This window comes from Eumetopias jubatus, unplaced genomic scaffold (genome assembly GCF_037043125.1).
Source record: "Eumetopias jubatus isolate StellerSeaLion01/CBP00866 unplaced genomic scaffold, mEumJub1_p1.0 scaffold_6, whole genome shotgun sequence".
NCBI classification, from domain to species: domain Eukaryota; kingdom Metazoa; phylum Chordata; class Mammalia; order Carnivora; family Otariidae; genus Eumetopias; species Eumetopias jubatus.
In genome coordinates, this window is record NW_028274812.1 from 6054972 (window position 1) to 6081008 (window position 26037).

General features: G+C 37.9%; 1 protein-coding gene and 1 pseudogene across 1 annotated transcript in view; both read right to left on the reverse strand.

The window, feature by feature from the left end:
* PACRG (parkin coregulated) overlaps window positions 1-26037 on the reverse strand; it is a 514366-nt gene that overhangs the window by 267913 nt on the left and 220416 nt on the right. The gene's annotated exons all lie outside the window — the stretch shown is intronic.
* Window positions 4668-5780, reverse strand: LOC114209304 (solute carrier family 25 member 3 pseudogene; annotated as a pseudogene).

A 26037-nucleotide genomic window follows, 5' to 3' on the forward strand; every position in this document is an offset into this window, starting at 1 on the left:
TACCTATTTGCGACTGTGTTGGAAGTGTAAGTGTAGAGATTTAAACAGACCTTAAAAGCTTTGGTTCATGAAATGAACATTTATGGAGCACCTGCTGTATACATGGCATTGTGAGGTGTATTCAAAAGCGTGCAAAGGTAAACAAGAGAATGTGTCTGCATTCAGCTGCTTACGCTTTTGTCAGGGAAATGGATGAGCAGTTACATAACTGCAGGTTGATAAACCATTTCAGCCCTTTTTCCCTGTAAAGTTAGCACACTGTAAGGTTGTAAACAGTGCACAACACCACACAGCTTTCAGAGAAGACAAACGTTGGGGTCTGCTGCACAGATCCAGTAAAATATACAACGAGAATGCACATCCTAGAGCTAAGCATCCTGACAGCCCTGGTGTGAAACACCTGGGTTGAAGCTCATTCAGATTCCTTATCTAAAATAATGCATACATTTATGGATACATTATTGGTCTATTTCAATTTTGAATTTCTGACTTTCTTGCCAGCTTTTCTCTGTGCTCTTCATTATGTGTTAATCTTGGCAGTACAGGTCACTTCCAAATCTAGTTCAAGATGTCATTAGCTCTTATTGAGCAGTAAAAAGCAAGATGACTTTTTCTAGCTTTGCAGATGCACAGTTCCACCTGAATGAACTTGAAATGTTATAACAACAACGACATTCATAAATCTATGTCGACTATGGGAAAAACATATTGATTAAATTCCTTTGGATCTTAAGATTAAGATAAAAGGGGCACAATATGTTAATTGGGATAACACATATTAAGCATGTATATACCAGGAAGTATAAGCTTTGCTTCTTGTCCTCATGAAACTGACATCTACTTGTAGGTGTTAGGGTGGAACTCTTTTCTGCTACACCTCACATTTCCTTCCATGTGATAGGAGCTCAGCTAGTACGATAGCCTAGCCCTCCTCCTTAATCACTCTGCCCCAGAGGTGATGGAGTGACTGATTCTACTGGTGAAATTGGGAAGGATTAAATGGGTAGTTTATAGCAACATTGTTCCTAAATAGTGACCTTTCTATGGAATCTTGGGCACTTTCTTGGGCCTTGGTAGGACCCTGTGTGGGGCCCAGAGGCCACATTTACATTTAACGATCTGCACAACAAGGGCTTCAGACGTCCATCGTGGCTATGTCCTGGGCACCCTGCTGTGCAGGGCTCTTGTCCCTTAGATGCTGGATGGAGGAGTATCCACGGGATCTGAGGAAGGGTCAGGGCAATGCAGAAATAACTGGGGTGGGGAGAGGAGAGCTCGGGGTAGTGGCTAGGGAAAGTAGTTTGGAAGTATTTTCATATTTAACAATCCACACTAGTGTATAATGGTGCAACAGTGGACCTAGTGGGGACACTCAGGCTTTTGTAAATCTGTGTGGGGCTATCAGAGCCTCCATAGATTGTTAGCATTGTGAGCAACCTCCAAATCCAGGTTGTTTAAGTGCGCTACAAGGCTCAGGGTGTGAACTGTCCACATAGGCTGAGCCCCACCCCAGGGCAGGGGCCACACCTCTGATTAATCATAGGCTGGTGTTTAAACCTGATGGGCAACATTTCTGCAAAGAAGACATCCAATGGTCAACAGACACACGAAAAAGTGCTCAACATCATTCGGCATCAGGGAAATACAAATCAAAACCGCAATGAGATACCACCTCACACCGGTCAATCTTATGGCTAAAATTAACAAGTCAGGAAACGACAGATGTTGGCGAGGATGCGGAGAAAGGGGAACCCTCCTACACTGTTGGTGGGAATGCAAGCTGCCACAGCCACTCTGGAAAATAGTATGGAGGTTCCTCAAAATGTTGAAAATAGAGCTACCATATGATCCAGCAATTGCACTAGTGGGTATTTACCCCAAAGATACAAATGTAGGGATCCGAAGGGGTACGTGCACACTGATGTTTATAGCAGCAATGTCCACAAGAGCCAAACTGTGGAAAGAGCCCAGATGTCCATCGACAGATGAATGGATAAAGAAGATGTGGTATATATACACAATGGAATATTATGCAGCCATCAAAAACGAAATCTTGCCATTTGCAAAGGCGTGGATGGAACTAGAGGGTATTATGCTAAGCAAAATAAGTCAATCAGAGAAAGACAATTATCATATGATCTCACTGATATGTGGAACTTAAGAAACAAGGCAGAGGATCATAGGGGAAGAGAGGAAAAAATGAAACAAGATGAAACCAGAGAGGGAGACAAACCATAAGAGATGCTTAATCTTAGGAAATAAACTGAGGGTTGCTGGAGGGGGGGGAGGTGGAGGGATGGAGTAACTGGGTGATGGACTTTGGGGAGGGTATGTGATGTAATGAGCACGGGTATTATATAAGACTATCACACACCTGAAACTAATAATACATTATATGTTAATTAAAAATAATTTTTTTTAAAATTTAAAAAATAAAAATAGAAAAAGTAGTGCAGGGAGGAGAATGTCCCCACTCTTGTATTTCTTCCACATGATAGGAAGTGTCCCCTCCCTGACCGTTTCTTGCTTTTCTCCTCTCCTTGCCCACTCCTCCTTAGGGGTGGGGGAAGTAATTTCCCTGATTGGTAAATTCGGGACCAATAATCTGCTCACATCCGGCACAGCTTCTCCATTTTCCACCTGACAGGGGCCTGAGTGTAGTTTCTTCTCCTCCCCTAGGCTGTGCATCCTGCTGGGCAGACTCCTCCCAGGATCACTGCCGCTTAGTCGCTCGACTCCACGCTGTCTGTGTCTACTGCACCTCTGCTCCCTTCCACACAGCTCCACTTGGCCCTCCGATGGCAATCACCACCAAGCTCTGTGACTGACTTACTGATGTTATTGTTTATCTCATTCAGTTAGAATGTAAGCTCCAGGAGCGTAAGCTGTTACATCCCTATCACTTATTGGGCCGTCCTCCGGCCTAGAACAGTGCCTGAGACATCGTGGGGGCTTATTGTTGGCTGAAGGAATTCACAATTTATTCAGGATTCTGAGGAGGAGGACGGTGCTATTTATAAAGAACTCAGAGATCTAAACTTTAAAGATGAGACATAAACAGAGAAAAGTAGCGCAAAAAGACTCGTCTAACAAAGATTGAAAGGATGTCACGAGGCAGAAGATATGATTGCTTGTCTAAATAAAGACACCAAAAATGTGTGCTCGGGCTACAGAAGAACAGTGGTTGCATGAGGCTGGTTGGGAAGGACAGGTTTCGTGGAGGAGGGTCTGTACTGATGGGTGAGGGGATCAGACATGGGGGGTGGTGCGTTTACATCTGTTTTCCTCCAGACTTGTCACAGGAAGGATCATCTACATGTAAGCATGCTAATAAAATCGTCAGCATGAACTCTTCATTTCTTGCTGCTGCTTCTGAGTGAATGACGCAAAAAACAAAACAACAAATAATGGATTTCGCTTTAGTAAAACACTAGATAAATCAGAATCTAGTATTTTGCTTTATTATCTCTGCAAAAAGCAAGTAACAGTTTGGTATCCTCAGTATGGCAAAACAGATTTGGTGTGGTGGATCACATTGCAATCCTTTGGTTTTTAAATTTAACATACAAGCTCTGTTTTATAGCATATTTGTGAGGGAATCAAAAAAAATTTTTTTTACTACACAAAATGCTATTGAAATCTAACATCTTCAAAATGACCTTGAATCCCAAACTACTAAGACTACAAAGTTTAGTATCATTTTTTATTTGTTTTGAATATGAACATTTCTGTGTTTTCTACTAACACAAGCCCAGCTATGTAAATAACACAAATATATAAATGCCTAGATATAGGAGGATCTCATTTTACTTAAATATTAGTATGTTTCACATCACTGAAAACAAAGAATTTATGACTTTCAATTCTTTCTACTCACTGAACATAACTTTCTTTTTTAAAATGATAATCCATTAACAAATGAAAACACAAATCTCATAAAAATGAAATTTTATAACAATAATAAAACTTACACTTAAAGTTTTTCAGCAGCTTTTTAAGTGTAAGTTTGAAATTCTATTGCCAGGGATGATTTAGCCCAAGCTTCAAATGTGTAAAATTCTGCATAGCTTCCAGAGGTGTAAATAACTCCATCACAGTTGGTTAATCATCGACAGAACGTGCCACAGCATAGTTAATTAGTGCACTGTTCATCGTCTGAAGGAAACAAGTGGCTAGCTGTGCTAATAATTTCCATAATTTGGATTATCAAAGAAATCATGCTTAGATTAAAAATTCTGGAGGAGATCCACACAGGAAAGCAATTTTTTTTCTAAAGACCACAGGAAGAAGATTTAAGCAAATTTTGAGGACTACTGTCTTTATTTTTATTGAAATCATTAAATGTAATGAGCCACATTAATGCAATGTTAAAATTTGAGATCCTAATAAGATAAATTTCAGTGATGGAAAGTTTTACCTTTTCAATGCTGAGTTCATTTTCTTTTAATATGGCATAATTTTATTTTATAGACTCATATATAAAATGAGAGATTCATACAGGACAAAGGACTTGTAAATATCTTACACTTTATTCCTATCTCTGCCACTAATTTCTTTTTTTTTTTTTTCATGAATAGTTGGGTTTATTTCAACAGTGGGTTTGCAACCCTCGCCTTAGGCAAGAGACTACAGTAATTATACCAGGAATAGACAATTTCCTACTGTCAGATATATAAAAGTTCCTCTTGCACTTTCCTCAACACTGATCAACAAGCAGATTCAGTCCACATTTGCTTTGATCATTCTACTGAGTTAACCCAAGCTGCTTCTTCGGAGACCCTGGCATTTCAGGTGGAGGAGGGTGAGGGAGCTTGAAGTAGACCTTCACAGAGTCATAGATGAACCAATGTAGTGCAGTCAGAGTGCCAATCATGATGATAAGGGCAAAGAGTCCCTTCCATACACCTTTAAATCCAAGTCTCTGAAGAACTTGAGAAGCACTGCTACCTTTCTCCTTATTCAACACAGATACCACGGAATCAGCAGGGTGAGAAACAATTGCACAGAAGACTCCAGCTATGTAACCTGCCACAAATGTTACAACCAGTTGCTCTGCCTTTGAACATTCACTTCTGGGCTTAGGAACTGCAAACTTGTACAATGCTTCAACAGTACGTTCAAAGCAGGCAAATTTCATCATGGTGTACAGTATCTGTCTCAGCAGAGAGGGGCAACTCCCTCGTAGAATGCTTTTAAGCCTCCTTCCTTATACATTTTGGGAGCTGCATCCCTCAAAGTGTTGGCATAACCTGGTTGGGTTTGAATTCGAACCTTAGCAGCTTCCACAGTAGCCAGGGCAATGTCAGCAAAGAATTCAGCACTGGCAGAAGCAGCCAAATATAGTGAGGTGCGCCAGAGACAGGCATTCTCCTCCCCAAGCACGTTGCTTCATAAAAGCCAAACTTGCAGAGCCACTGCAGGGAGTAGCCAATGAAAGTCGGAGCCCATCCTTTAGCCAAACCACGAACACCATCCTCTTTAAGAGTAACCGAGAATCCATTAAATTTGCGCTTGTACTTCTGGGGGTCCACCTGCATACGGCATTTCACTAAATCCAGAGGAACGACCGCAGTGAGGGTCAGACCACAACTTAAGAACCCACCAAAGCCACACGGTGCGTAAAACTTCAGGAAGCCACATTGGTAACTGTCCTCCTGCACAGCGGCTGCCGCCAGACTGCGGGAACGGCGGGGCGGGCCCGTGAGGCCGTCGTGTACCAGCCGCAGGTGGAGCGTGTTGAAGGGGTTCGGCCGCGCCAGAGGCACCACGGACCAGAACATCTTCTTCCTAACACGGCGAACACACAACCGCTCCCTTGAAAGGCTGCGGCTCACAGAGTGCCACTAATTTATTATTTATGGTCACATGATACAAATATCTCAAAGAACGAAATGTTTACTAAATGAATGAGCCTCGATAGTATGTGAGGAACTATGTTAATGACTTAGATTTTTTTTGCGGTCACGTGGGTGCGCTAAATAGGTCTGTCCACATACTTTTTAGTCTTCTGCTTCATAGAACCTACTAAATGAAACACAGGATTCTACCCTCTCCCATAGTTATTTTGTCCCATATCTATACAAAAATAAGCAAAGTTTTCTGGAGCTGGAAAGATTCTTGGAAATCAAACTGTCATGGCCTTTTCTTTACTAACAGATAAAGAAACAGAAACAAGCCCAGGTAACGTGCTTTGCTCAAGGCTGAACAACTAGTTAAACAAAAAAGCTAAAGCTAATTTGAAGTTCACTTCAGGAGGCAAGTAGTTCCACGCTTCCCTCATAGACGGTGTTAACAGGAATGCTCTGGACATGACTCGGATGGATGTTTAGAAGGTGAGGAGCCTCTTTCACGTTTCCCAACCCAGACCTCTTTCTTAGGGTAGGGAAGGGATGTACGACCCCCTGATTGTGTGAGGTGCTAGGCCACCACCCAGACAGCACAAATGGGTCTCAGTGTCTCTTAGGAAATCTTTAGACTTGGGCTTGATTAAACTTTAGCCAAATTTAGTTAAATGGGAAACAAACTATCTTTTGTCCACCTGTTATTCTGTGAACTGGTCCATGTGGAAGAAGGAAGAGATCTATATGCGAAATGATGTACAAATGACCCTCTTTTCACTGAGTGGTGTATAGAACCTACAAACTAAAACTAGTCACAAGATCATATGTGGATTTGAATGAAAGGCTGGTGGCTGAGATTCAGAGTCAATAGGCTGTGATTTTGCTGTAGAAATGTTGTTATGTTGGCTTTTGTTTCAGAAGAGATATGGATAGAAAAGAAGTGCTGAGAAAGAATCTCAGGGAAGTACTGCGGTGACCCATCTTTGAAGAACTTAGCACAATCATCGTGTGTGTGTGTGTGTGTGTGTGTGTGTGTTGGAGGGAAGCTATGGAAAATCTGAGGACCTACATGGATAAAGGATCACTGAGTGAAGTGCAGGGGATTAAATTTTGGCCAAGTCCCCTTATTTTCTCTGACGTGCCTCTAGAGGTTGTAAACTCAGAACAAAAACAATGAAGTTTGCCCAGGTGAGTCGGAGAGTTTAGACTTAGGAAGCTTTGAGAGAGGGGATTTAAAAAACAACCAGTTTAGCCGTGACACCCCAGCTAAACTTGCACTGCTGGATGCTGCTCTTCTGTGACTTGGGACCAAGACTCCTGGCTGCCCAGTGAGATGGCTGCTTTCTGTTTGAGCTTGGTGAACTGGGAAGTGCCCCCAGGAAATTCTGGTTCAGTCTGGAGCTCAGCAACTTCCAGGTCTGACCAAGATGGGCAAAGAGGGCTCTGATTAACCCTCATACCTGAAACAACTAAAAAATATATGAAAAAATAAAATATATAAAAAATGAAATACATATGAAAATACATGAAACAATGGTTCTCAAGACATTGAACATTGGGTAATAAAGGACAGTGATCCCAGAGAGACAGAAAATGAATGAGATAAGACTTGTGATTGCCCCCACTCAATGCCTGGAGGAAGTCTGCAGTCAGTGGAGCAAAGAGGAGAAGCCCAGTGTTCTCCCTGAGGTGAGGAGACAGAGCAGGGAATCCAGGGAGCCCAAGGCAGCTGTGGTTCCAGGGACAGAGGACCAGTGACAAGAGACCTATAAGGAGAGCTCTGGAGGTCTGCAGCTGGTCCTACAGTGTATTCAGCTGAATTCTGGTCACTTTGTGAGTGTGAGGAAACTACCTGAGCCTGGAGAAAGAAGCATCTGAGAGCCTTAGTGAGCACATGCCTGGAGCACTCATAGCAAGGAATATTGCCTATTGCCAAGAGCCCAAATGGAAAACCTCATAAATCATGGGTCACTTAGTAGAGTACTCAGAAGGCTCAGTAGTGGGGTAAAATTAGCCCTCAGGAAATGCTGCCTTGATTGTACCTAACAAAGCATAAAAGCAAGACCTGAAGGGACCAAACTGCTTACTGTGTTCCAGAACAAAGGTACAATACATTTCTAGGAACCCAAAAGTGCCTAGTACCCAGCAAGTTAAATTCACAATGTTTTTGCATAACAGATATACAAATAAACAGGAAACTAAGATGCATGATGAAAAGTAAAACCAATCAATTGAAACTGACTCAGAAATGACACAGATAACAGAATTAGTAGACAAGGATATTAAAGTAGTTATTTTACTATATTTCATATGCCCAGAAACCTATAAGAAAGACTGGACATCTTAAGTAGAGATGTGGAAGATATTTAAAAATTAGAACTTCAGAGCTGAAAAACAGCATGTCTGAGATGAAAAAGATAGTGGAAGCAATTAACAGCAGATTAGACACTACAGAAAAAAAGACTGATGTGCTTCAAGACATAGCAACAGAAAGTTTCCAAATAAAAAAAGGACAGAAAAAATTGAGCATCAGTGAGCTATGGAACAACTTCAAATAGCTTAATACAAGTATAAGTGGAGTCTCCGAAGACAGAGAGGAAAGGGGGGGGCAGAAGAAGAAATAATGGCTGAAATTTTCCAAATCTGTTGAAAATTATAACCCAACAGATCCAAGAAGCTCAATAAACCTCAAGCACAAGAAATGTCACATCATAATCAAATTGTTTAAAACTAATGATAAAGAGAAAATCTTCAAAACAGCCAGAGAATAAAAGATATATTTAATGTAAAACAAGATATCTTTATTCCTCAAAAATATCTTTCAAAAGCAAACATTTCAGACATACGAGAAAGTACTACACTATATACTATTTCAGACATACGAAAAAGACTATTTCAAACATATGAAAAAATTAAAACCAGCAAAACTGCACTCCAAATAATGTTGAAGGAAGTCAATAAAGCAGAAGGAAAATGATACCACATAAAAAACTGTTGCTATAAAAAGGATAGACGAGCATCAGAAACGATAACTATATGAGTAAATTTTTCCCATTATTTAAGTCTTTGTAAAAGATAACTGACTATTGGAAGCAAGAATAATAACAATGTCTTGTTATTGGTTTATAACCTGTACAAGTAAGAGGTATAATATAACACAAACCTTAGGAGGAAAGAAATGGCAGAATGCTGTTGTAATATTCTTATACTATATATTAAGTGGTATAATATCTTTTGAAGTTTTAGTGTGACAAGTTAAAATATATACTATAAACTTTATGGCAACCACTAAAATAGAACAATAAAAATTCCAAACTAATAAATAAGATTAAATGAAATCATAAAAAATACTTACCCTAACAAAATTTTTTTAAAAAGAAGAAAAATGGAAAAGGAGAGATGGGGCAAATGATAATACAAATAGTAAGATGATATATTCAAAAACAACCATATCATAATTATATGAAAGATAATCATATGAAAGGAAATTAAGTTAAATTAAAAGTCAGAGCTTATCAGATTATAGAAAAGACAAAGCAAAATTCTATGCAGCATCTAAAATAAAAAACAAGAAACAACAAGTGTTGGCTAGGATGTAGAGAAATAGGAACTGTCATGTATCATTGATGGGAATGCAAACTTGTGCAGGTACTGTGGAAAACAATATGGAGGTTCTTCAAAAAGTTAAAAATAGAACTACCCTACAATCCAGTAATCACACTACTGGTTATTTAGCGCCAAAATACAAAAACATGAATTCAAGGGGATACATGCTTCCATATGTTCATTGTAGCATTATTTACAATAGCCAGCCTATGGAAGAAACTCAAGTGTTCCTCAACTGAAGAATGGATAAGGAAGATGTGGCATATGTATTTCTATAGTGGAATATTATTCAGCCATAAAAAGGAAGAAATCTTGCCACTTATACCATGTGAAATAAATCAGTTAGAGAAAGACAAATACCATATGATTTCACTCATATGTGGAATTTAAGAAATAAAACAAAGGGGAAAAAAGAGAGAGAGAGAGACACACCAAGAAACAGACTCTTAATTATGGTTACCAGAGGGGAGATTGGTGGGAAGATGGGTGAAATAAGTGAAGGGAGTTAAGAATACACATATCCTGATGAGCACTGAGTAATGTTTGGAACTGCTGAATCACTATATTGTACACCTGTAACTAATACAACACTGTATGTTAACTATACTGTAATTAGAATAAAAAACTTAAAAAAATATATGCAGCCTCCGAAAAATGTACTTTAAATATAAGACACAGTAAATTAAAAGTAAAAAGTCTATATTAACATCAACAAAGTATCATTTAGAGCACAAATATCTACCAGGGATAAAGAGGTTTATTTCATACTGATAAAGGGGTTCAGTTATCAAGATGATAGAAGAATCCTAAACATTTATGCACCCAATAACAGAGTTTCAACATACATGAAGCAAAAGCTGATAGAACTGCCGGAAATATTAGAGGAAGCCATAACTATGGTTATATTTTTGTTCATGTTTTGTTTTGTTTTGGTTTGGTTTTTTGGGTTTTTTTTTTTTATTGACAAAGCAAAGATGTTTATTAAAAGAACATTCTCAAACCACACTGGAAAAGATGTTTGCAAAAGTGGATGTGATGTAGATCAACTTTGGAATGTAGGGCCACTCCTTCCCACTCCTTGGGTGATGCACACACTCTTGCCTGCTTTATCACATGGGACCTGGTGTCTCCCCCCTCCACCAACCCCCACTGCAAGCTATAGGAAACACACACAAAGAAGACTTCCCCTGTGGCCAGGCTCCTCATCAATGACAGATTTCAATACCATTTTCTCAATAACTTACAGAACAAGTAGACCAAAAAAATCAGTAAAGATATAGAAAACTAGATAATATTATCAGTCAATTGATATGACATTATCAACCAATCTAATTGACATTTAGAGAGCACTGAGGCCAAAATGGTAACATGTACATTTTTTAATGTGCATACAGAACATTTACCCAAATAGACCATATTCTGGGTCATAAAACAAGTCTCAGTAAATTTACAAGAATTCAAGTTATACAAAAAATGCTATCTAACTATATGAAATTAAATTAGAAATTAGTAACAGGAAAATATCTGGAAACATCCTCAAATAGTTGGAAATTAAACAAAACTCATGTGTTAAAGAACAAATCAAAAGAATAATGTTGAAGTATTTCAACTGAATGAAAATAAGCTATATCAAGGTTTGTGAGATGCAACTAAAATAGTACTTAGAAATTTATAGCAATAAAAACCCTATTAGAAAAAAAAGAACTATCTCAAGTCAATGAACTCAGCTTCTACCTTAAGAAATTAGAAAAAAAATAGAAAATATGAACCACAGTAGGAAAAACAAAGGAAATAAGAAATATGTGAATGGATTTGCATTTCCTTGAGGACTAGTGCTGTTGAACGTCTTTTCCTCTGTCTGTTGGCCATTTGTATGTCTTCTTTGGAAAAATGTCTATTTAGGTACCCTACCCATTTTTTAATTGGCTTGTTTTTCTTGTTTGTTTGTTTGGTGATGAGTTGTGTAAGTTCTTTATATATTTTGGATATTAACCCCTTATTAGATATATCATTTGCAAATATTTTCTCCCATTCAACAGATTGGCTTTTTGTTTTGTTGATGATTTCCTTCACTGTGCAAAACCTTTTTGTTTTGATGCAGTCGCAATAGTTTATTTTTGTTTTTGTTTCCCTTGTTTTAGGAGACATATCTAGAAATATGTTGCTCTGGCTGATGTCAGAGAAATTACTGCCTGTGTTCTCTTCTAGGATTTTTATGGTTTCAGGTTTCACATTTAGGTATTTAGTGCATTTTGAGTTTATTTTTGTGTATGGTGTTAGAAAACGGTCCAGTTTCAGGGCGCCTGGGTGGCTCAGTCATTAAGCATCTGCCTTCAACTCAGGTCATGATCTCAGGGTCCTGAGATCGAGCCCCGCATAAGGCTCCCTGCTCAGCGGGAAGCCTACTTCTCCCTCTCCCATTTCCCCTGCATGTGTTCCCTCTCTTGCTATATCTCTCGCTGTCAAATAAATAAAATCTTTACAAAAAAAAAAAAAAGTGGTCCAGTTTCATTCTTTTGCATGTTGCTTTCCAGTTTTCCTGGCACCATTTATTGAAGAGACTCTCTTTTCCCCATTTTATATTCTTGCCTTTTTCTTTTATTTTTTGAAGATTTTATTTATTTGACAGAGAGAGACACAATGAGAGAGGGAACACAAGCAGGGGAAGCGGGAGAGGGAGAAGCAGGCTTCCCGCTGAGCAGGGAGCCTGATGTGGGGCTCGATCCCAGAACCCTGGGATCATGACCTGAGCCGAAGGCAGATGCCTAACGAATGAGCCACCCAGGTGCCCCCTTGCCTCCTTTTTCTTAAACTAACTGACTAGATAAGCATGGTTTAATTCTGAACTCTGTATTCTGTTCCACTGATCTATGTGTCTATTTTCGTACCGATACCATACTGTTTTGATTACTATAGCTTTGTAGCATATCTTAAAATCTGGAACTGTGATACCTCCAGCTTTGTTCTTTTTTTCTCAAGATTGCTTTGGCTATCTGAGGTCTTTGTGGTTCCATATAAATTTTAGTATCATTTGTTCTAGTTCTGTGAAAAATGCTGTTGCTATTTTGTTAGAACAAATCAAAACCACAATAAGATATCACCTTACACTTGTCAGAATTACTAAAATAAAAAAGACAAGAAATAACAAGTGTTGGTGAGGATGTGGAGAAAAAAAGGAACCCTCATGCACTGTTGGTGGGAATTAAACTGATACAGCCACTTTAGAAAACAGTAGGTAGTTTCCTAAAAAATTAAAAATAGAAATACCATATGATCCAATAATTCCACTACTGGGTATTTACCCAAAGAAAATGAAAACACTAATCTGAAAAGATACATGCACCTGTATGTTTATTGCAGCATTATTTACAATAGCCAAGATTTGGAAGCAACCTAAGTGTCCATCAGTGCATAAATGGTTAAAGATGTGGTATATAGATATAGATATAATGGAATATTAGCCATAAAAAGGGATGAGATCTTGCCATTTGTGACAACATGGATGGACTTTGAAGGCATTATCTTGAGAGGAATAAGTCAGACTGAGAAAGACAAATACTACATGATTTTGCTCATATGTGAAATCTAAAAACACAAAACAATTGAATAAACAAATAGCAGAATCAGACCTATAAATATAGAGAACAAACTGATGGTTGCCAGTGGGAAGGGGGTAGGAGGATGGACAAAATAGTTGAAGGGGAGTGGGAGATACAGGCTGCAAGTTGTGGAATGAATGAGTCACAAGAATAAAAGGCACAGAATAGGGAGCACAGTCAATGATAACTGTAATAGTGCTGCATGATGACACATGGTAGCTTTACTTAGGGTGAGCAGAACGTAATGCCTGGAGAAGTTGAATCACTATGTACACCTGAAACTAATGTAACATTGTGTGTCAACTATAATCACCAAAAAAGAACAGAAAAAGAAAAGAAATACTTGAGTGGAAATTAATGAAATAGAAAACATAAAAGTAATGGAGAAAATCAGTGAAACCTAAAGATGACTCTTTGAGAAGATCAGTACACAAATGACCACTTAGGGGAATGAGAGTGGCGATACCACTGCTGATGCCTCACTGTTACTCTATAGTCTTCTGTAATATTCTGTAATACTTTGTTATGTTAATAATATAATAAGAGAACATTATGGAGGAACTTTATGCCAATAAATATGACAATGTGGATGAAATGGACATATTTCTTAAAAGAGGAAAACTATTACAGCACAGTCAAGGAGAAATAGATAAACTGCATATCAGTTTATTTTTCAAATAAAGCCAGCATTGTTAGTCTTATTTTAAAATTAAAAAAAAAAAACCCAAAAACCAAAAACCTAAAATACAGAGAGTGAAGTGACTTGAACAAGGTCTTACAGTAGTAAATGGTAGAGCCAGATCTTGTATGCTGGGTTGACTGACAGCCTGGGCTTTTGTCTGTATACTACTACTCTAAATGAATGAACAAATGAACAAATAAATGTGTTCATTAGGAAAGTATTTAAATTCCATACACAGATTAAATTTGCATATATATGAAAGTACAAACATATACATTAGAATTTTATCAATGCTATATATCATAACTAATATACTTTGTATATAATGTTACATATGTATCAGAAAAGTACACAACAAAAGCTCTGAAATTTTAAAATCTTTTCATGTGTTAGTTTGAAAAGTAAAGACCAACTGTGGCTGAAATTATAGTAAGAGAATTTTTTCTAAGTTATACTTCAGAATCAATGAACTCTGAAACAGGCTGGTGGGGTTATTTTTTTTTTAAACATGAGTTAATGATCCAGTTGGAATGGTTAGCCAAATATTAAGTAAGTCCAAGTGGAAAGAGCATGTATAATGCAGTCATGTGAACCTAATTTGAATCTTGGTCAGCTTTTATTAGCTGGGGAAATTATCTAACCATTCTAAGGTTCAGTCCCAGCATATGTAAAAATGGGGTTGGCAATGTTATCTTAAATAAATATTGTGATGATTAGGGCTAACTTATTTAAAGCACCTAATCTAGGAGCGTCTGGGTGGCACAGTCAGGTTAAGTGTCCCACTCTTGGTTTCAGCTCGGGTCATGATCTCAGGGTCAGGGTCATGATATCAATACCCATCGGGTTCCATGCTCAGCACAGAGTCTACTTGAGACTCTCTCTCCCTCTCCCTCTGCTCCTCCCCCCATCCCCTGTGCTCTCTTTCTAAAATAAATAAATAAATCTTTAAAAAAAATAAAATAAAAAATAAAACACCTAATCTAGTGGCAAGCAGAGAAAAGAAGGACAATAAATAATAGCTATTGTTGTCACTGTTGCTGTAGTTGGTGTTAGACTTCATTTCCTTATGAGTCCATTCTACCTGTGGCTGTTCATAAACAAAATCATTTCTGGGAAGAAGATGGGAGTAAGAGAGAGAGAAAATAATTAACAAAGAAAGCAACAGTATTCAGCAAGAAGTGAATATAGGAAAAAAGTGAGATTCGAATTAGAAATACTGCCTTTCTCCATCTCTTGCTACTTTTACTTCCCCAGATTTTTCCAGCGCGTATCATTTCTAATTCCATTCTTGTACTGCCAACAGACTCAATTTTCTCTTCCTTTTATCACTGATATTTGGAAAGCAAGAATTAAAATTCAAATGCTTATAGGAACCATACAAGTAAAGTGAATCATAGGGGCAGGTGGTGTCTCGTTCTTTCCCCACAGACATATTTTATTTGTATATCCATCAACAAGGTGATTATTCACTTTCACACAAAAATTTGCTCTCTCTCATTTTTCTGGCAACGTGTGGCTCACCCAGTCAATCTGGGTGCATAGGAATATTTCTCTACTTTAAGAAAAAGAATAATGCAAATAGGGTTAATAATTAACATCAATTGGTATTAGACTACCATGGTGGACTTTGTAGGAACCCATGGGAATGGAGAAAACAAGGAAGGTGTTACTTGATTCCAGACATTTACTGACACACAAGAACATAACGCTCAGTATTGTCAAACCTTGCAGTACTCAAGAGAAGCCAGAGATTTGGACATGAAAATTCTCCATTTGTAAATGAATGTCTCACAAAAAAAAAAAACAATTACTCAGGCTTATCAAGCACATCTAAGCACTGGATCCAGCTGTCAGACCTCCAGGTTATGACTTCTCATTACAGAGGAGCCAAATTTCTGCACTACTTGATACTCACTGCCTACCTAATTAAATCAAATAGAGTTTGATGACAAGAAAAAAGCTTCTGCAAAAGAATAAATATCCACTTATAGTCTCTTGATTGTCTATAGAAATATTCTTCTCTATTTATTTGTCAACAAACAGAATTTCCCCCAAATACTCAACCAAACTGTTTTATAAAATGGGAAGACATTTCTTTCATCCATTTATTCACCTATCCAATGGCTATTTTTCGAGCATCTACTATCATCAAGTCACTGTGGACAATACCAAGATAATTAAAATATAGTTGCTGCTCTCTATATTTCTCTTCTCTCTCTCTCTCTCCTTTTTTTTTAACCTGAAAAAGACATTTTCAAAAATCATTCTGTTGTTTGACTCAAATAATTTTTCTTTACCTCCCTCTGTTTCACTCCGTATGTGCGTACGTGACATCAGAGAACTTCTTAAGGGTCAGATGTAGGGAGGGGTCAAAGACAAACTAGTGAAACTTACTGCCGGTCAGTCGAGAAATTTTTCCATGGAAAATCTTAACTAGCAACAAGCAGAAGTAGCTCCCAAACCACCATGATTGTATATAACACATTCCACAAGCATTAATTTGTTGTCATCTAGATGGGTCTATAATGTGTAATATGGATCAACCTACATGATTTTTTAATTAAAATTTCTTAAGATTTCTTACTTCCAAATAAATGATTGCAATATTTTGATGTCATTCTGGAAAATATGCCTTTATTCGGTGATAGCAGATAGGGTACAGAATGCTTTTAAGATCACAGCCAGGATATTTTCATTTCATTTACAACTTACTGCAGTGATTAAAGCAGGTTGCCTAACTCTCTTTAAACACATAATTTTATGCATAATAGGGTAATTATATTAAATGAGTATCTATCAGTGGACTTCTTGGATGAGTGAGTTTTCTTGGACTAGACAAATGCCATAATGTATATTATGAGGTCCTGTCTTGGCACATTAGGCCAGAATTTAATCACCTGGTATAAAAGTTATCAACAAAATTTTATCAGTGTAACTTTGCTATATTCTCTTGTGTGAATAAGTATCTGTTGATCAAGCCCCAAAACCCACAAATAAGACCAGATAACCAATTCAAATTCCACCAAAAATCAAATGCAGCGGAGATAATTTCTTAAAGTAGTCATTGTGTCTTAGGAATAAGAAAGGGTATCATGTCCTTGAGAAAACTGCTCATTTCCAGTTTATAAAATAGAGAGTGAATTGTATCAGAAGTTATCCACAGATAACCATTTTCCTCTCCTTTTCTTCTCTTTGATTTGGTCTGATGGCTTTTAAACCTGTTAGTTCTGCTTTCTATTTATTGGTTGTCACTCCCACCTCATTAAAAAAAGTCTTGGTTTGGCTTAGTTCTCATGCTGTATTATCATGGCTAGGTCTGGGGAACGTGCAAATATTTAAAACTGCAAGCATGGTGGAGAAAACAGGGCTTTTTGAATTCTACCTTCCAGACTTCCCAGCTCCACCCCCTTCTCTTTGGAGAATTGCTGTATTGTTCGTTATTCACTTCATGGAGACCCATTTCTTCCTTGTTCAATTTCATTAAATCTTTCGAAATGCATAAAATCAGTTCCTGAACAGTGACTACCCATTTCTTTAAAAGTTCAGCCTGCACTGCAGGATCTAGTGAACTCAGCTCTTGGGTCACACTGAGGTCTTTGCAGAGCCCACAAATCTCCGATCCCTCACCAGGGCCCCTCCATAGGCCACCACCTCTGCTGAGAAGGCTCTCCTCCTCCTTATGCCAAATCCTTGCCTCTCCTCCAGAAATTGGGACCATTGGCGTCTTAAGCACTTGCCAGCAGCTCCTAAAGCTGGGTTATAGGAGCCCTCCCATGTATTTTAGAAACCCCAATCTCAGCACTAAATCTCACTGAACAGTAGGTGATTTAATATTTGTCTCTTTCCTCACTAAACTGTAAGCTTCTGAGGGTAGGCTCGATGATATTCATGGTTGTAGCCTCAGTATCTAGCATAGCTCCTGGGGCATAGTATGGGCAATGGAAACTCTTGGAAAAAAATAAATGAACAGTGATATGAAATAAGAATAATGTGAATTACCATTTGCTGAGTTCCTGCTCTGCCAGAGGCTCGCTTATGTATGATATACATATTCCTCAGAACAACCTGCAGTGTCCTTATTTACCGGATGAAGGCAGTGAGATGAAGAAAAGTCAAGATATACAGCCAGGGACACACACTGAGAAAAGCCAAAGCTGCAGTTTAAATCCAGATTAACTTAACGTCAAAGACTCCAAATATTACTAAGTAAGGAGGCCCATGTGCCCTCTTGGGTTGGAGTGCGCACTTCTGCTCCTTAAGGGAGTTCTGTGGGCTGGCACGGTGTGGGGAAGACCAGTGGGAAGTGGCTTCCATCAGCACCCTCAGAGGATGACTTCTGGTAAAGCCTTTACTGGTCACAAAAACAGAAAGGGCAGAGGCCAAGGTGAGGCCAAGGCCTTCCAAGGACCCACGTGGGGACCAACAGGTTGACTGGGTATTACCCATTGACAGATGCAGCTGATCCCATTAAGAGACTGCCAGGTCTGCAATGGAAGAAGAAAAACAAATCTAGCAGGGGTGGCCTGGACTAACATTATTCGGTTCACTGCTATCTCAGATTTGTAACCCAATACAAGGATCTTAATGATGAGACTAATCTAAATAGAATTCAGCTTACAGCTTACTCTTTTACAATCCATTTAAATGAATTCAACCAAAGGATGTTACAAGTATATCCAACTGGAGGTTTCTAGTACAATTATAAGTTGTAAAATTAATAGGCATTTGTGTTTATAATTACATTTCATAATTCATGTTCCTAAGTAAAACTGCAGATTTGCATGTCCACATGTAGTATTCTAAATGAAAGATTTCATGCTAAAGACTGCAAAATACCAGGGCAGGCCATAGATCACCAGGATTAATTATATTCTACTCAGAAAAACTTAGGTTAAAGTAAAGCTCAGGAGAAAATTTGTCATGGTTAGTGGATTAAACATTGCATGGGAACAGGAGACTTCATATATAAACACAATCTTTGGGGCGTCTGGGTGGCTGAGTCGGCTGAGTGTCTAACTCTTGATTTCGGTTCAGGTCATGATCTCAGACTGTGAAATCAAGCCCCATGTCAGGGTCTGTGCTGGGCATGGAGCCTACTTGAGAGTCTCTCTCTCTCTCTTTCCCTACCTCGCCCCCCCTCCCAACATGCTCTCTCTCTCTCTCTCTAAAAAATAAAATAAAATAAACACAATCTTTGTAATTAAAATGTTATACCTTATAGAATGCTAATCCTCTTTAAGAAAAGACATTTTGTGTGTTCCTAAAATGTTAAGTAAATATATAGAAGCCCAAGCCAACTTTATTTATGAATTTTCATTGTGTTTAATCCAAATTAAGTTTGTTGAGTGTCTAAAGACGTAGGTGGTCAGTGAATTCCCAATCTTTTATTGAGCTTCCACTATGAGTTTGGACTTTGGCAAACATTTGTCTAATACAGGTTTCAATTACAATACCTAATCCTCAGTCCAATAAACAGCTTGAGAGCCTTACAGTACTGCACACATACAGGTGCTCAAAAGTAACTGCTGAATTAATGAAGGTAGGTTCCATAAATCATCTGATGCTAAGCTCATGAGTGCCCCGCTGGGATCTGCTTTCAGAGACCTATCAGTTCTGATGAGAGGTGAATGACACCTTGACTGCTTCCTACCAAACAGAATGGGCCTCCAGTAATCTCATGATATCCTCTTACTTATATTTATTTCCAGACAGTTCCAGGATAATCCCTCCCTCACCCCAAATATTGGATAATTCAGGTCAAAGTGGTTTTGCGCTGATCACACAAGTAATTAAAAATGCCATATTTTCCCCTATTCTTTCTGCCAGTATGAATCCCTGCTCAGTAGGAAACCATGTGAATTCTTTACTCTTTGGGTGTGGGAAAGAGCAGACTGGTGCTTCTTACGGTTGGCAGTGCCCCACATAAGGAATGCAAAGTGCAGTTGGCAACCGATCTAGATCTGTGTTTATTAAGTAACAATTACTCAACAAGACGGGTTGCACCACCTAGTTAAACATTTTGGAGGAGATTCCTGATTGACTTCCCATGTCAACATTTATTCTAAATGATATTTAATCTCATAAATGTATAGGAAGAAAACTGAAATAATATAAATGACTTTTATGTTATCTTGGAGTGAGAGAGACATTCCTAAGCATGCCTCCAGAAGCAGAAATCACAAAGATTGCTTCACATTACTATTAAATGTTGCTATATTTAAAAAGAATATCTGCAATATGAGAGAAAAATATTTCATATACTTAATACACAGTGAATTCTTATAAATAAGGAAAAGAAATGCCACACTACAAGAGAAAAATGGACAAACCGTCTACATCCATCAATATGACATGTGGAATATTTTAGAAATAATTTCTATCTTAATTTTTTTAATGTTTCAAGTTTTTATTTGAATTTTAGTTAGTATATATAGTGTAATATTAGTTTCAGGCGTAGAATTTAGTGATTCATAATACCCAGTGCTCATCACAACAAGTGCCCTCCTTAATACCCATCAGACATTTAACCCATCACCCCATCTACCTCCCCTCCAGCAACCCTCAGTTTGTTCTCCATAGTTAGGAGTCTCTTATGGTATGCCTCCCTCTTTTTTTTTCCTTTCCCCTATGATCATCTGTTTTGTTTCCTAATTCCACATATGAATAAAATCGTATGGTATTTGTCTTTCACTATCTTTATCGCTTAGCATAATACACTCTAACTCCATTCACGTTGTTGCAAATGGCAAGATTTCATTCTTTTTAATGGCTGAGTAATATTCCACTATATATATATATATCTTCTTTATTCATTCATCAATGGATCAATCAACATTTAGGCTCTTTCCATAATTTCGCTATTGTTAATAATGCTGCTATGAACATCAGGGTGTATGTGTCCCTTCAAATCAGAATTTTTGTATCCTTTGGATAAATACCTAATAGTACAGTTGCTGGGTCATAGGGTAGTTCTATTTTGAACTTTCTGAGAAACCTCCATAATGTTTTCCAGAGCGGCCGCACCAGTTTGCACTCCTACCAACAGTGTAAGAAGGTTCCCCTTTCTCCTCATCCTCACCAACATCTGTTGTTTCCTGGGTTGTTAATTTCAGCCATTCTGACATGTATGAGGATCATATCTCATTGTAGTTTTGATTTGTGTTTCCCTGATGATGAGTGATGTTGAGCATCTTTTCATGTGTCTGTTAGCCATTTGTATGTCTTCTTTGGAAAAATGTCTATTCATGTTTTTTGCCCATTTCTTAACTGGATTATTTGTTTTTCAGGTGTTGAGTTTGATAAGTTCTTTATAGATTTTGGACATGAACTCTTTATAAAATATGTCATTTGCAAATATCTTTTTCCATTTTGTAGGCTGCTTTTTAGTTTTGTTTATTGTTTCCTTCACAGTGCAGAAGATTTTTATCTTGATGAAGTCCCTATAGTTCATTTTTGCTTGTTTCCCTTGCCTGTGGAGACATGTTTGGTAAGAAGTTGCTATGGCCAATGTCAAAAAGATTGCTGCCTGTGTTCTCCTCTAGGACTTTGATGGTTTCCTGTCTCACATTTAGGTCTTTCATCCATTTTGAATTTATTTTTGTGCATCGCATAAAAAAGTGGTCATTTCATTCTTCTGCATATTGCTGTCCAGTTTTCCCAACACCATTTGTTGAAGAGACTATCTTTTTTCTATTGGATATTCTTTTCTGCTTTGTTGAAGATTAGTTGACCATATAGTTGTGGGTCCATTTCTGGGCTCTCTGTTCTGTTCAATTGATCTCTGTGTCTGTTTTTGTGCCAGTACCATACTGTCTTGATCACTACAGCTTTGTAATACAGCTTGAAGTCCAGAATTATGAGCCTCCTTGCTTCTCTTTTTCCAAGATTGCTTTGGTTATTCAGGGTCTTTTGTGGTTCCATACAAATTTTAGGATTGTTTCTTCTAGCTCTGTGAAAAATGCTGGTGGTATGTTTTGATAGGGGTTGCATTGAATGTATAGATTGGTTTGGGTAGTATGAACATTTTAACAATATTTGTTCTTGCAATCCATGACGATTAAATGTTTTTTCCATTTCTTTGTGTTAGCTTCAATTTCTTTCATAAGTGTTCTGTAGTTTCAGCATACAGATCTTTGACCTCTTTGGTTAGGGTTATGCCTAGCTATCTTACAGGTTTTGGTGCAATTGCAAATGGGATCGATTCCTTGATTTCTCTTTCTGCTGCTTCATCATTGGTGTCTACAAATGCAACAGATTTCTGTACATTGATTTTGTATCCTGTGACTTTACTGAATTCGTGTATCAATTCTGGCAATTTTTTGGTGGAGTCTTTTGGATTTTCTGCATAGAGTATCATCTCATCTGTGAAGAGTGAAAGTCTAACTTCTGCCTTGCCTCTCTGGATGCCTTTGATTTCCTTTTGTTGTTTGATTGCTGAAACTAGGACTTTTAGTACTATGTTAAATAACAGTGGTGAAAGTGGCTATCCCTGTCTTGGTCCTGACCCCCCTAGAGGAAAAGCTCTCAGTTATTCCACATGGAGGATGATATTAGCTGTGGGCCTTTCATATATGGCCTATTTATGATGTTGAGGTATGTTCCCTCTATCCCTACTTTGTTGAGGGTTTTTATCAAGAATGGATGCTGTGCTTTGTCAAATACTTTTTCTGCATCTATTGAGAGGATCATATGGCTCTTATCCTTTCTTTTATTTATGTAGTGTATCACACTGATTGATTTACAAATATTGAACCACCCTTGCAGTCCAAGAATAAATCCTGCTTGATCGTGGTGAATAATTCTTTTAATGTACTGTTGGATTTGATTTGCAAGTATCTTGTTGAGAATTTTTGCATCTATGTTCATCAGGGATATTGGCCTATAATTCCCCTTTTTAGACAGGCCTACCTCAAGAAACAAGAAAAAGCTCCAGTACACAACCTAATTTTACACCTACCTTAATTTTTTAAAATAGGAATTTTGCAAAAAATGTAACTGTCTGTTCATATTCAACCTTTAAGAAAGTAAGGATAATGGAGAATCAAAGAAAGGCAAGCCCTATGATGGTCAGAACATATTCCTACAGAGGACATTCCCACTCTGGGAATTTGAGTCTAAGTTATGGATAGCACAAAGACAGAAGACAAGTCCTTGAGTCCACACCAAGTGGGGGCAGAGACTCCTGCTTGAAGCCTGGACTCCCAACAGACCACACCCTTAGTGAAATGGCCAATTAGAAACAATCTACCTTTGTGAGAGAGAAAAATAATGACTGTAACTACCAAAGCCCACATTTAATTAGCACTTACTACAACCTTGGATCATACTTCCAAGTTCTTCCCATATTAGCTCATTTAATCTTCACAACAACCCTATCAGCTAGGTATGTTACTATGCCAATTTTACTGCTGAGAAAATGAAAGCCCAGAGAGGTTAAATAATTACTTTAAGAACATACTGTTAGTGAGTATGGGATTCAGGCAGTCTGGTTACAAGAAGAAAGAGAAAAGGAGAAAAGTCTCTCCTGGTAAGGAACTAGCATCTGGGATACATAGAGAACTGCTTTAAATCAATAAGAAAATGACAAACAACTCTACAGAAATTGGGTAGAGAATATTAACAGGCAATTCATAGAAGAGAAAACATACATTGCTAAATAAACATAAGAAAAGATGCCCAACATGACAAATGTAGATTGAAAGTCTGACAAGGTCAGGGTATCTAGGTGGCTCAGTTGGTTAAGCATCTGACTCTTGATTTCAGCTCAAGTCACGATCTCAGGGGCATTGGATTGGAGCCACACATTGAGTCCTGCATGGGGCTCTGGGCTCATCATGGAGTTTGCTCCAGATTCTCTCTCTCTCCCTCTCCCTCTGCCCCTCCCCCCACTCATTCTCTTTCTCTCTCTCTCAAAACAAATAAATAAAAATTCTTTAAGAGTCTGACAGTGTCACATTTTGGCCAGCATGAGGCAAAATGGAGACTCATTCCTGCCTGATTCAGATGTAAACTGAAATGACCACTTTGAAGAACATTGTGACAATATCTAAAAGAGTTTATCTAAAGTTTTCTTTACTTTACTATTATCATGCTTTCAAGATCCATGCCAGATTGTCACCTACTCCAGGAAGCCTATCGTGAACTATGCATTCACACCGACACTACAGTCCTCAAATTTCCAAGGTTATTCTACTACTCACTGGAACGAATGATTCACTGCCTTCTGCCTGTGGGGTTTTCTTTTTTTTTTTAATGATTTTATTTATTTATTTGACAGAGACAGGCACAGCGAGAGGGAACACAAGCAGGAGGAGTGGGAGAGGGGAAAAGCAGGCTTCCCGCTGAGCAGGGAGCCCGATGTGGGGCTGGATCCCAGGACTCCGGGGTCATGACCCGAGCCGAAGGCAGATGCTTAATGACTGAGCCACCCAGGCGCCCCACCGGTGGTTTTCATCTGCTGCCTAAGTGCCAGGGTGATGTGGTTTTGTACTTTTTAATTCCCAGCATCTGAGTAGGAGCTATATAAATGTTGCTGGTTTGAGTATGAAAAGGACTAACGTAACCAAATAAACTATATTTTGGCTTTCTCTGTTTCATTAGCATATGTCAGACGCATTCTGACAACCCAATTATAGTGAGCAAAACATATCTTAGGGCAAACAAACTATTTTTGCTTTATGTAGATTTGCTCTATATTTTCTTGAAATTAAAATTGAGCATGACATATTTTCTGAAGAAGAGTAAGAAAATGAATTACTGTACACTAATGTCAAGTTTTATCTTTATCAAATCAATTTTAAAAACCATGTTCATTCTATTGAACATTCCAAAATGACAAAGGCCTAAGGCTCTAATTGACTTTTGATAAACATATGACTGGATCATTAGAATGTTTCAGTTTATTATATAAAATCTATGTACTAAGAAGTTATTAAGAGAGACAACATAATCTGTCTCGAGTTTAAGGATTACTGGTGACTTCTACTATTACTTATATGTGGATGATTCTCAAACCCACATTTAGCCTTGATCTCTGGAAACATTCTTTCCCTTTAATTTTCTTTCTTTTTAACTTCTAGTTATAAAAGTAATGTGTGTTCTTGGTAGAAAAGAACTGAAAAATAAAGAAAAGTTAAAAGGGAGTAGGATCTGTAATACTACCACCAAGAGTTGAGACACTGTTAATACTTCGATATGTGATTAGTCTAGTCTTATTTATATAACATTTTACAAGGTCAAAGCCCTACTGCGTATATAATTTTAATGCATGATTTTTAACAAAATGACATAAGTATTTTCTTTCGTTAATATATTTTGTTAACACATTGTTTTTAATTGCTACACAATATTGCATTGAATGGATTCATCATGACTTATTTGACTTTCCCCTACTTTGGGGGGGGTGTTTTGTTTTCCCCTTTTTCTGTTTTCTCTTGGTTATAAGCTACATCCTGCAATGAACATCTTTGTAAATAATGATTTTTCGTGTCTATTTTGGATCAAAGTGCATAATGAATTTTCTATATTTGGTTTGAAGGGACATGAACATATTACCAAATCACTTTTCATCATCTCCATCCTGGGACAAGAAAGTGGTAATTTACTTTATCTTTGTCAGCACTGAATGCTTTCATCTCCAACCACCACAAGAATGCATCTGCTGGATAACCTAAGGATCCCTCCAAATAAACATGTTCAATGTGAAACCTCCTACCCTGCCTCTCCCTCATTTGCTGTGTGACTGAAAACATCACCATCTGACTCACTTAGGGGTCAGGGCGGAAGTGTCAACTTTGCTCCAGATCTTTCTTATCATCCACATCCATGAGAACGATGTCCTGCCTGGAATCTGAGTGTCTCTCCCTCTGCTTTCATGCTGTCACCTTTGGGTTCAAGGACTTGGCTATTCTCGATGGGGCTTTTAAAAAGTTTATTGATTTTTTCATTGCATAACTAAACCACGTTTAGAGAAATGTACTAGACACTGTAATGTAAAAAGAAACTACCAATAGTCTCAACTCTTGGGAGCTTCCACTTATACTATTTTGGTTTATCTCCTTCTAGGATTTTTCCCACACATAATTTTGTGAAATTAGCCATGATCAAACAATACTCATACTTTTCTAAGTTTTTTTTATTATAGCCTGATAATTTTCTAGTATTATCAAAAACTATTTGTAAACTTTTAAGTTTATGTTTTCCTAATATTCCATTAAGTGAATGTGCCACAGTTTATTTAGTGATTTCCCTAACAATTCAGCATTTTAATGACTATCATCCTTAAAGCTTTATCAGTAGATTCATTTGTTTC